Below are 12,832 nucleotides of genomic sequence, written 5' to 3' on the forward strand. Positions count from 1 at the left end.
AATGTAGTTCAATACATGTGATGGAATATTATTCCGCTTAAAAAGAAAGGAAGTTCTAACATGCTACAACTTAGATGAATCTTGAGAACATTACATTAACAAAATAATCCAGTATCAAAAAGACAAATATTATATGATTCTATTTATATGAATATGTTTGCTTACCATTACTCTAATACACACCTGAGATAATTGACCTACTTATGAAGATAAAAGATTAATTCGGGCTCACAGTTTTGGAGATTTCAGTCCATGATCAACTAGCTCTGTTGTTCTGGGCCTGGGGTGATGCAAAAGAGAGAAAGAGGAGGGGACTGGGTCCCACAGTCCTCTTCAAGGACACACTCCCAATTACCTAAGACCTCCCACCAGGCTCCACCTCTTAAAGTCTCACCATCTCCCAGTAATGCCACACTGGTAATAAGCTTCTAACCTGTGGGCTTTTGGGGGATGTTCCTGATCCACACTCCACGGGAAGGTACTTACTGTGTGGGCCCAGGGGCTGAGTAGAGTGGAGAACAGGGAGTTATCATGTGATGGGTACAGAGTGTCAATTTGAGGAGATTAAAACATTCAGGAGATGGATGGTGGTGATGGTAGCACAAGGACGTGAATGTACTCGATGCCACTGTCTTCAGAAAAATGGTTAAGATCGTCAATTTGATGTTGTGTGCATTTTACTACAATTTTGTCTTCAATATTATGAATGGAACCCAGGGGCGCTCTGTCACTGAGCTACATTCCCAACCCTTTTTATTTTTTATTTTGAGATTGGGTCTCCCTAAATTGCTGAGGCTGGCCTTCAACTTGTGATCCTCATGCCTCAGTCTCCTGAGTCACTTGGATGATAAGTGTGCTCCCCCAGCACCTGGCTAAAATTTTTTTTGGTATAGGGGATTGAACTCAGGGGCACTTGACCACTGAGCCATATCCCCAACCCCATTTCTATTTTATTTAGAGACAGGGTCTCACTGAGTTGCTTACTGCCTCGCATCTTTGCTGAGGCTGGCTTTGAACTTGCGATCCTCCTGTCAGCTTCCAGAGCCACTGGGCCTGGCTGCGATTTTTTAAAAGTTGTTGAAGAAGTCAGATGCAGTGGCACAGGCCTATAATCCCAGCTACTCAGAAGTCTGAAGCAGGGGAATGAGAAGTTAAAGGCCAGCCTCAGCAACTTAGTAAGATTCTGTCTCAAAATAAAAGAAGGGCTGGGTCATAGCTCAGTGGTAGTGTGCTTGCCTACCATGTATGAGGCCCTACATTCAATCCCCAGCTACTGAAAAAAAATGTTGAAGCACAATATTGGAAGAGTGTGTTAGGTGGGTGTCATGGTTTTCTAAAACTACTCCAACCCCCCATATATGCCTCTGCAGTTGGAGTAATTCATTAACTTATGTGTTTTGCTTGCACATAAGCACACATTTAGTAATTTATTTTACTGCTTTGAGCTCCTGAGCAAAATAATAAAATTTCATCCTTTACCTTCAAAGAAACAAACTAGGCTTTTGTATTCTTAATTTCTGTGCCTCCCTTCCTTCCGTCCTTTCTTTCTTATCCTAGGGGTTAAACCCAGGGGTGCTTTACCACTAAGTTCTATCCCCAGCTCTTTTTACTTTTTATTTTCGGTCAGAGTCTCACTAAATTGCCTAGGCTGACCTTGAAGTTGTAATCCTCCTGCCTCAGCTCCTGAGTCCCTGGGATTACAAAGCATGTGCTCCCTTGTCCCATGGAGAATGACCTCCTTTCCTGTGTTTTAAAGGCTGCCAAAAAGATCAGCACCTACCCAAGTCTTTACTGGATGTTCATGACCCAGTTTGGGAGGATCAGGTGTTTCCCCAGTAGGGAGGGGCTGGAGTGGAGAGGTGGAATCTAGGAATTTCAGATTGCAAACCTGGGCTTTGAAGGGCTAGGAGGGGTTGTGGCCCCAGTGCTAGGAAGGGGACCTAAAATTGTGGATGTGAGGGGCCGCTGGGAAACCTGGAAAAAAGGAGGACCCCCTGATCACAGCAAAGGTTTTTAAGGCAGAAGCTGTGGTCAGCAGGGAGGTGCCCACTCATGTACATACTGTAGCTGGCAACCAGCGGGGGAGCACCCTCCTGTCTGTGGAGAGCAGGCCATGCCCTCCTCTGAGTTCCTCCATGATGTAGAGAACAGCAGTTTTCAGGCTGTGCCTAAACCTTCATTGCTCCATTTCATAAAGCAGTAGTTTGCCACAAGCTGCTCCATTTTGAGTTTCAGTGCTGAGGTGCAATGGCTCCATCCTTTATACAAGTAAACAATCACCATCTGCTTTATGACACAACCATAAGGCCTCAAGAGAAATAAATTGATCATGCTGATAAGAATGACCACCCAAGAACTTATTAAATTAGTCAGATGCACATGGATGTATGGGCGTATCAAACTCATATGGGAAATATCAGACTCACACTAGACCACCAAGTGATGCAACCCCCTTACTTGATACCCATAAATGGAGGGACACGCCAAGACTGGCCATGGTGGCACCCTGACCCCATCACCTGGTCACTTGTCACAAGCCTTGCCCAGGAAAACCCCCACAACATTCAAACCTCCAAATCTCTGAACTTGTGCTTTAGCAAAAGGTAGTTTCTCATGCCTGTGATGACCACACAAGTCCCATTCCAAGCTGATACTCCAAGCTGACACTATGAAACTGCCAACTGTCTGGACTTTGGCAAAGTTCCTGCACTTTGACAGCTCTGCACCCTGAACAAGTTCTTGGGCTGGTTCTTAATCTTATTTGACCACCTACAGGGACTCTTTGCATTCATATCTGCTCTTTGCATGGGCTCTCAGTCCGGCCTTCTGAGCCCTTGTGTCTGCCTTAATCCTTCAGCCCCTCTGTAACTCATATGTGTGTGTGTGTGTGTGTGTTTGTAAAATTGTGTGAAGTGTGATGTGTGACTTGAATGTTATAGATATTAGAAATTAAGATTGGAATAAAAGAGCCTGCGGTTATCCAGATTAGAATTACCAGGTGACCCACAAGTCTTCAGTGGACTGCCCTGATGAAAGTGGTGTAGCCTGTGAATTTATCGTTATTCAATAAATTCTGACATGGGAAAAGACAAACATGTTTGGTCTATGTTAATGACACGGCACGCTCACCACGGAGTCCAACTGATGCGGGCAGCAACAGCAAGTGACAAAAGGCGCAGCACACCCAGGACAACAGCCTGGATTAGGGGACAGCCTTTATTTTTAAGACCATCTCAGCTTCCTATTTTTGTGCTAGTCACTGGAGGAAGGAGGGGGAGCCTGGGCCAAGGGGAAGAGGAGGAATACATGCTCAGAATTGGATGTGAATCGACTTGAAAGAAACAAAGAAGTGTCACTGCCTGCACCTTTAATAAATGCCTTGGAACCCTCCCCAGCACTCACGCTGCACAGATTTCACCCCACATCCAATCTGTGGCTTCTATTGTCTCCTCACACTGTGGGACTCATAAGTAAGATGCAGCAGATGGCTGTGTGTGGCAATAGTGCCCCCTCCCCATTGGCAGGGTGGTTTTTTTGTTTTTTTTTTTAAATAAACTCTTTTTCTTTCATCCTCATTTTTTTTTAATCAAAAACAATATATGGGTTTGTTTTTTGTTTTTTTGTTTGTTTGGTTGGTTGTGTTTTTGGTACTCCCCCAACTCTTTTTACTTTTTATTTTGAGACAGGGTCTTCCTGAGTTGCTGAGGCTGGTTTGAACTCATAACCCTCCTGCCTCAGTCTCCCCAGCCATTGGATTACAGGCATGCATCACTGCGCCTGAAATATAAATATATATTTATGTTGTAGAAAAGTATAAGATAGGCTGGGGATGTAGCTCAGAGGTAGAGTGCTTGCCTAGCATGCAAGAGGCCCTGGGTTCAATTCCCAGCACTATTTAGAAAGAGAAAAAAAGAAAAAAAAAAAAAGAATTTTCTCCAGTGCTGCAACCATCACAGTTAACAGTTTAGTGTTAACAGTGCTTTTTTCTTGTGCATAGTTTAATCTGTCTTTAGCCAGGTGCCTTGAGGTTTCAGGTTTCATGGCCCAGGTGTGCTGATGAACCTCAACCAAGCCCTTGGCACATCCGCAGAGTAGCTGACCAATTTCAGAGAGCACCCTGTGACATGGAGCAGAAGAAAGCTAATTTTCCTATAGGAGACACCAGCCCACTCCCTTCTTGGCTGATTTCTCACCAATCATATATAATACTGATGCTGGCAGTTTGAATGACATTGAGCTGGTTCCAAAAGTTTACTAGACCTTACATGATGATATCCATCTCTAAAAATAAGATTGTAAATTATAGTTAGATTCCCAGGCTAGCTCTCAAAAACGAAGGGAACCAACAATGTAAATTAGAAATCATCTATGACAGTTCTGAACACCGGTTTGTCCTAAGCCTTTCTGAATTCTGGTTTTGAGACCCAAGGCCCAGATCTGAGATTCTTTCCCCATGTCTTGGGCCCCTCTAAATTGCAAGTGTGTGAAGATTTGACTAGATCAATGATAGGTAAAGGTTAAAAGCAAGGTGAGATGACTCAAATGGGAGAGGCATGGTACAATGACAGAGCTAGGGCCTTCAGAGAAACTGAGGTAGCATGAAGGCCCACCCTTCAAACGCCAGTTCTTGCGATCAAGTCAGAAAGATTTCAGACATCTTGCTCAGAGTAATAGGAATGAGTTTATTAAAGGGAAAGAGGAAACTCTCAAGGGAGGGAGTGGGTCCTCTCAGAAAGGACAGGAACAACATGCCTCTCCTGCCCTTTAGTTTTATTGGTGATTCCAGAGAAGTTTCCAGAGAGTTGTGCCCAGGTCCACCTCTTGACTTTCGACTGACAGCGGGGTGACATCAGACTTTCAAGTCCCCATTGTCATGGCAACTCTAGGTCACCTTGGCCCATGCTGACTGGTTCTAATTGGATTCTTAATCATTTTTACAGATTTTATGGTTAGGAGAATTATCCTTATCTTCCAGAATCTGGTCTGTGAAAAGGGTTACAAATGTCTCTCCCTTCAAAGTAATCTGGGTTCCTTTTGTGGATTTTATTTCCTGACTGCACTTCCTTGTAGATAACAGGTAGTTTGCTGAGGAATGTGACATATCCTCTCCACTTAGGCCAGGCAGGGCTGCAGGTAACTTACTTTTTGTCAAAGAAAGCATGTAGGAGTCAGCACAGTGGGCACATTTTATAGAATTATTTTCTTAAGCTTGCATTCCCACCATCCTCTTCTGTCTGTCCCCTAACCGTATCATTCACAAACCCAGCATTGCTAATCTGGGAGTCAGAACAGGAATCAGGAAATTTAGAGCTGGTTGTGATCTGGGTTCAAATCCCAGCTCTGCCTTTCGTTAGCTATGTGGATTTGGTTGGATCACTTAATGTATTTGGGTCTCAGCTTTCTCTTCTATAAAATGGGAATAAAATTACACATTCTTAAGGATTTATGTAAAGACTAGATGAGACAGATTATCATTTCTCAGACTTGAGAATAACTACATCTTACAGATGCCCACTGTTGATCTGATTTTTTAAAAATATTTTTTAGTTGTTGATAGACCTTTATTTTATTAATTTATTTATGTGTGGTGCTGAGAATTGAACCCAGAGCCTCACACATGCAAGGTAAGCGCTCTACCACTGAGCCACAGTCCCAGCCCCTGATTTGAATTTTTATAATTAGACAATAACTGACAAATAGGTGATGTTAATGCCTATGTTAATTAGCCTGATTTAGCCATTCAGCAATATATGTCTATTTTAAAACATCCAGTTGTATCCCATAAATAAATACAACTTTTGTCAATTAAAAATTAAAAAAAGTTAAAGCCAGGTATAATGCTCCCCATGCCTGTAATCCTAGCTGCTCAGGAGGTTGAGGCAAGAGGATTGATAGTTGGAGGCCAGCCTAGGCAACATAATGAGAACCGGTCTCAAAAAATAAAATAAATCAGAAGATTTCTTAAGTGTTGACAAACTTATTCTTACTCTTTCTATATGCAGCTGGTGATGGAACCCAGGACTTCCCCCATGCCAAGCAGGCACTCTACCACTGAGCTACATCTCTAGCCCTACCTGGCTATCTTTGCAGAGAGGGAGCTCCACCCCTCCTCCCTTGTCAAACATCCCATGCACTTTTTTTGTTGTCTTTGTTGTTACCAGGGATTGAGCCCAGGGGCACTCAACTACTGAGCCACATCCACAGCCTTATTTATTTATTTGTTTATTTATTTATTTATTCATTTTGAGTCAAGTTCTCCTTAAGTTGCTTAGAGCCTCTGCTAAATTGCTCAGGCCACTCCATGCACGTCTAGATTCTCAGAGTCAGAGTTACTGCATGCAGGCTGTTAATCCACATTGCCCACAGGAGGCAGAGATTAATATGCAAAACTGAAATCAATGGCCTCTGAAATCAATCAGGCAAGGTGTTTGTTTTTTTCAGGCTGCTTCACAAAAGGAGGTAGGAGGTGGGAGGGGGAGGGTGGAAAAATATGCTTCCCTGATTTGAAGGGTTTCAGAGAAATCAACAATACCAGAGAAAGGTAGGAATATGGGCCTGAAGATCACTCACCAGAATGAAAGGATACCACCGAGCAGAATCTGGGGTAGGGACACATTCTTATATCCCACATGTCCACCAATTAACAGGAGCAGACTGATCACTATCAAAGGGTGGGCCTATGGCCTAGACACCACTGAGAAGCAAATGGACAAAAATAAAGCTATAGAACATAGAAATCCATTTCCCCTTTATAGATCAGTCAGGACACCAGGCAGGCAGAGCCTCGTGATTGCATTGTTGGAAGCTCTTAATTCAGGGTAGGCTGTATCCCACTGAGCACGGCTTCCAGTTCCTCACTAGGAACTGATAGTGATGAGGATGGACCTCCTGCAAGAGCAGGTGGAGAGAAGAGTCTCTCAGCTGCACAGGAGGCCCAGGAGAGAACCAATGCAGAAGAGGGGGAGCACTGAGCGGCCTTGAGATGCTTCTCTGACCCCAGAAAAGAATGGATTGGGGCTGGGGTTGTAGCTCATGGAAGAGTGCTTGCCTCACACACGTGAGGCCCTGGGTTTGATCCTCAGCGTCTCATAAAAATAAACAAATAAAAACAAAGATATTGTGTCCATCTACAACTAAAAAAATATATATTTTAAAAAAAGAATGAATTGGATGTGACTATAACTAAAAGGTACTAGTCAAGTGACAGGGATTAGCCCCGGTCCCAAACCAGCAAACAGGTGGTTCAGGTGTCGTAAGACCCCTGCCCATGGTAGACACAGCTAGTGGATCCTGTCCCCCCTCTCACAGGCCAGGCTAAGGCTTCAGAGAATTTCCCAACACCCTGCTTCAGACTATTGCTAACATCAGAGATCCCTGCCTCCTTCCGGTCTCTACAGTTGGTGCTTTCTCTGTTGTAAGTAAACACCAGGTAGGCTGAACCATCAGAAAAACTGCACATCTGAGAAACGGGAGGAGAAGTAATATCCTCCTGGAGTGGAAGATGCTATAGTAGAGGGTAAGGCAAATAGGTAAAGAAGAACTCAAACTATCACTATTTGCTGATGACATGATTCTATATCTAGAAGATCCAAAAAAAATCCACCAGAAAACTCCTAGAACTAATAAATGAATTCAGCAAAGTAGTGAAGCCAGATTTAAAGTTAGGTAGTCAGTGTAGTTAGGTAAATCGGGTCTAATATCGAGTGAAATCTAAAATGGAGGCCATGCTGATAATGATTCCAGAACGCAGGACAACTCATGGAATGTTAATGAAGTCCGGGAAAGGCCCTAGGTCAAAGTCCACCCCAAAGAAATGTTAATGGAACCCAGGAACAGCCCCCAACAGATTTGGAGATAGCCCATCCCAGAGAAGTGATAATGAAGTCCTTCCTGCCCAGATTACTTGTTTGGCCTACCTGTGTCCCACCCCTGGGGCCTTCCAACCTACATTCCATCACTGAAAGAACTATAAAAAGGGGAAACAACCGCACTTCCACGGATTCCACCTCTTGGGTCCTCTTCTTCCTCTGGGAGAAGTCTTTTCTGCTGTCCTGTAATAAACTTCTAATTTCTACTCTGACCTTGCCTCGGCGTGCTTCTCTGGTGTTATTCTTTAACATTGGGGAAGCAAGGACTCGTCACGGGCCAACAGCGGTAAGAGTAGCAGGATATAAAATCAACACCCATAAATCAAACAGATTCCTATACATCAGCGATGAATCCACTGAAAGAGAAATTAGGAAAACTACTCCATTCACAATAGCCTCAAAGAAAAAAAAAAAAAAACCCACTGGGAATCAATCTAACAAAAGAGGTGAAAGACCTCTACAATGAAAACTATAGAACACTACAGAAAGAAATTGAAGAAAACCTCAGAAGATGGAGATATCTTCCATGTTCCTGGATAGGCAGAATTAATATTGTCAAAATGGCCATGCTAACAAAAGCATTATACAGATTTAATGAAATTCCTATTCCTATCCCAATGATATTCTTCATAGAAATAGAAAAAGCAGTCATGAAATAAGAGACCCAGAGTAGCTAAAGCAATCCTTAGCAAGAAAAGTAAAGTAGGAGGCATCACAATACCAGACCTTAAACTATATTACAGAGCTATAGTAACAAAAACAGCATGATATTATAGACTTGTAAACCAATGGTACAGAATAGAGGACACAGACAAACCCACATAAATATGGTTATCTCATACTAGACAAGGGTGCCAAAAACATTCACTGGAGAAAAGATAGCCTATTCAACAAATGGTGCTGGCAAAACTGGAAATTCATATGTAGCAAAATGAAATTAAACCTCTATCTCTTGGGGCTGGGTTTGTGGCTCATGGGGCTGGATTTGTGGCTCAGTGGTACAGTGCTTGTCTAGCATGTGTAAGGCCCTGGGTTCGATTCTCAGCACAACATATAAATAAAACAAAGGTCCATTGACAATTAAATATATATATATATATAAAAAAAACTCTCTCACCATGCACAAAAATCAACTCAAAGCGGACCAAAGAGTTAGGCACTAGAACAGAGACTCTGCGCCTAATGGAAGAAAAAACAGGCCCAAATCTTCACCACGTTGGCCTAGGATCTGAATTCCTTAATAAGACTCCTAAAGCGCAAGAAGTAAAATCAAGAATCAATAAATGGGATAGATTCAAATTAAAAAGCTTCTTCTCAGCAAAGGAAACAATAACATGAGGAGAGAGCCTACAGATTGGGAGAAATCTTTACTACCTGCACATCTGATAGAGTATTAATCTCTAGGATAGATAAAGAACTCAAAAAACTTAACACCAAAAAAAAAAAAAAAAAAAAAAATAGTTAACCCAATCAATAAATGGGCCAAGGAACTGAACAGACACTTCTCAGAAGAAGAAATACAATTGATCAAGAAATATAAGAAAAAGTGTTCAATATTTCTAGCAATTAGAGAAATGCAAATCAAAACTACTCAAGGATTTCATCTCACTCCTGTCAGAATGGCAATCATCAAGAACACAGGCAACAATAAATGTTGGCAAGGATGTGGGGAAAAAGGTACACTCATACATTGCTGGTGGGATTGCAAATTGGTGCAACCACTATGGAAAGCAGTATGGAGATAGATACTGTAAGGGTCCGGCGAATGTCGGAGGAACAGACCACCAAGAGACCGACTCATGCAACAGCAAAAGGGGGGTTTATTGGAGATCCAGCATGCTGGGGCTCTGTGCTCACTCAAGGAGGGAGAGCAGCCCAGAGCCCCGAGCAGGGGTTGAGCAGTGCTTAAGTACACTTTTTTTAGGGAGGGCAGGGACTTTACATACATCACAGTCCCCTTTAACAAATCACCATACACCGCGGGAAAATCAAACAACAATTCTCAAACATGATTAGTACATTCATTGGCGGGAACAGGTCGGGCGGGAGTGATAGGTCAGTCCTAAGGAGGGGGATACATTCAAACTGATTGGTTTGGGCCCTGAGATGCCTACGTGCCAAGCTGCACAGGGTCTAGGTTATTAAACAACTAAATGGTCAGGGGGAATATCTACTGGGCAGTCCCGGGAATTGTCCTAACAGCTACAGGAATTTCAGGTTTTGAGTGTAGCATAGGAACTTAACAATACCTGGTCCTTTACATTTTAACTCAGGCTTTGCAGCTTAGAAACTTTACAATACCCGGTCTTTTACACTTTAACTTCAATTTCTTTTACTCTTTCAATACCTCATAAAACTTGGAATGGAACCACCATTTGCCCCAGCTATCCCACTCCTTGGTTTATACTCAAAGGACTTAAAATAGCCTACTACAGTAATACAGCCACGTCAATGTTCATAGCAGCTCAATTCACAATAGCTAGACTATGGAACCAACCTAGGTGTCCCTCAATAGATGAATGGATAAAGAAAATGTGATATATATACTCAATGGAATATTACTCAGCTTTAAAGAAGAGTGAAATTATGGCATTTGATAGTAGATGGTTGGAATTGGAGAATATCATGTTAAGCGAAATAAGCCAGTCCCACCAAACCAAAGGCTGAATGTTTTCTCTAATATGTGGGTGCTAATTCCCAATAAGTGGGGGGCACTAGGAAAGAATAGCATTACCTTAGATTAGGTAGAGGGAAGTGAGGGAGGGGAGCGGATGTGGGGATAGGAAAGATAGTAGAATGAAACAGACATTATTACTATATGTTTAGATATGACTTCATGACCAATATGATTCTGCAACATATACATCAGAAAAATGAGAAATTATATCCCATCTATGTATGATATGTCAAAGTGCATAAATGCATTCTATTGTCACGTGTAATTAATTAAAATAAATTTTAAAAAAAGACTGGGAGAAGAGCATTTAATACCCATTCCTCCACAATCTGAGCCAGCATACCTTGATCAGCAGCACTTAAGAACAACACCATGAGTATCTAATAGAGGTCTTTGTTTGTGCTTGGCCAATGAAAACCAAAATTGTTTTCTGTGAAGGGGAAAGAAACCTACTTAGCACTCCACTCTTAACAAAGCCGCCTGCAGAAACAAAGAGCTGGTGCAGCGCAGGATTTTAAGGAAGTTTTAATTTGCAGCAGGATTGTGCACAGCGTAGTGTGAAACCCATGTTTACTCGAGTTCTCGTCAAGACAGCGACAGCCACGCTTTCCCCTGCCAACGTTTCTCTGCCTTTCCTATCACTGCTGTTCCACTGACACCAATCTCAAAGGAACTTTAAACAAAGACGTGTCTCGTCACTACGCCCACTTAGCCTGCTGCCATTTGTCTGTTGTCACATTTCTGTCTGTCCTTAGATCTTTGGAATGAACTGACTGAATTTTATCAGACCTCCTGTGTCCTCATCTGTCACCTCCAGACCTTGGGCACTCACTGACTGTGCTCCACTTTGCAACCAAGGGTTTATTGCTGGTGGCATCCCCCCCCCCACACACTCCGGTATTTGCATTGCATTAGTATGCAAATTAAACAAACCGAGAAACACTTCCTCATTCAGCTGAGAATTCACAGTTCTAAGGCTGAAGACAGGCTGGTTTACTTTTTAATAGATTGTTATAACACCAAGTTCTGCTGCTGGGTTGAAAAGCAGAAGCATCCCAGATGTGGGCCCTTTTCTCTTGACTTTCCTCTTTTTCTCTCTTGCCCTCTCTCTATTCTTTATTTCTTATTTATTGACTTAATGGAGGGAAGATAAACATAACATAAAATGTATCATTTTAAACCTTCTTAAAATTTCCATTCAGGAGCCCTAAGTATATTTACACTTTTGTTCAACCATCACCATTATCCATTTCCAGATATATGTCATCAGCCCAAATGGAAATGCTGAATCCATTAAATAATAACTCTCCATGGCCCCCAAACCTCAGAGCCTGGCAACCACCATTCTAAGGTGTATTGTAACTTGAAAGTGGGTTTGGATTCATTGTAAATGTATATTACAAACCCCAGAGTAACCACTAAAAATGTTAAATACAAGCAAAAGAAAAAAAAATTGCTGGGTGCAGTAATACACACTTGTAATCTCAGCAAACATGGGAGGCTAAGACAGATGACAAGTTTGAGGCCAGTCTGGGCAATTTAGCAAGACCCTGTCTCAAAATAAAAATTAAAAAAGAGCTGGAGGTATAGCTCAGTGGCAAAGAGCGCCTGGATTAAATTCTCAGTTCCACATACAGACACAAAATTATAATTGATACGGTGAATGAAATTATAATTGATTCAGAGAATGAAATCGTAAAATGTTCAAGTGAAAACCATAATGTCAGAGTAGAAGACAAAAATAAGAACAAAGAACAAGAGGCATTATTAGAAAACAGGAACAAATAAGGTAAATATTGTTCTACATCAATAATTACTTTAAAAGGCTTAAATTTTAAAAAAAGAGAGAGATTGTCAGAATGGTTCAAAAAGCAACACCCAATTATATGTTGTCCATAAGAAACTTGCCTTAAATATAGAGTCACACATAGGTTAAAAATAAAGTAATGGAGAAAGATTTATCATGTTAACATTAATCAAAAGAAAGTTAGCTTTAGGGCTGGGGTTGTGGTTCAGTGGTAGAACACTTGCCTGGCACATGTGAGGCACTGGGTTTGAGCCTCAGCATCTCATAAAAGTATATAAATAAAACAAAGGTATTGTGTCCATCTATAGCTAAAATAAGTAAATAAATAAAATAAAGAAAGCTAGCTTGGCATAATAGTGCATACCTGTAATCCCAACTACTCAGGAGGCTAAGGCAGGAGGCTCTCAAGATGGAGGCCAGCTTCATCAATTTAGTGAAATCCTGTCTCAAAATTTAAAATAAAAAGGGATGTGGTATAGT

The 12,832-nt window shown here is 41.8% G+C and overlaps 1 non-coding gene across 1 annotated transcript; it reads left to right on the forward strand.

The window, feature by feature from the left end:
- Positions 1-3,825: 3,825 nt before the first annotated feature.
- Trnaa-agc (transfer RNA alanine (anticodon AGC)) lies at positions 3,826-3,897 on the forward strand. The gene has a single exon. It is a non-coding gene; the product is annotated as a tRNA-Ala (tRNA).
- Positions 3,898-12,832: the final 8,935 nt, after the last annotated feature.

Source organism: Marmota flaviventris, chromosome 1 (assembly GCF_047511675.1).
Source record: "Marmota flaviventris isolate mMarFla1 chromosome 1, mMarFla1.hap1, whole genome shotgun sequence".
In the NCBI taxonomy this organism is placed as follows: Eukaryota; Metazoa; Chordata; class Mammalia; order Rodentia; family Sciuridae; genus Marmota; species Marmota flaviventris.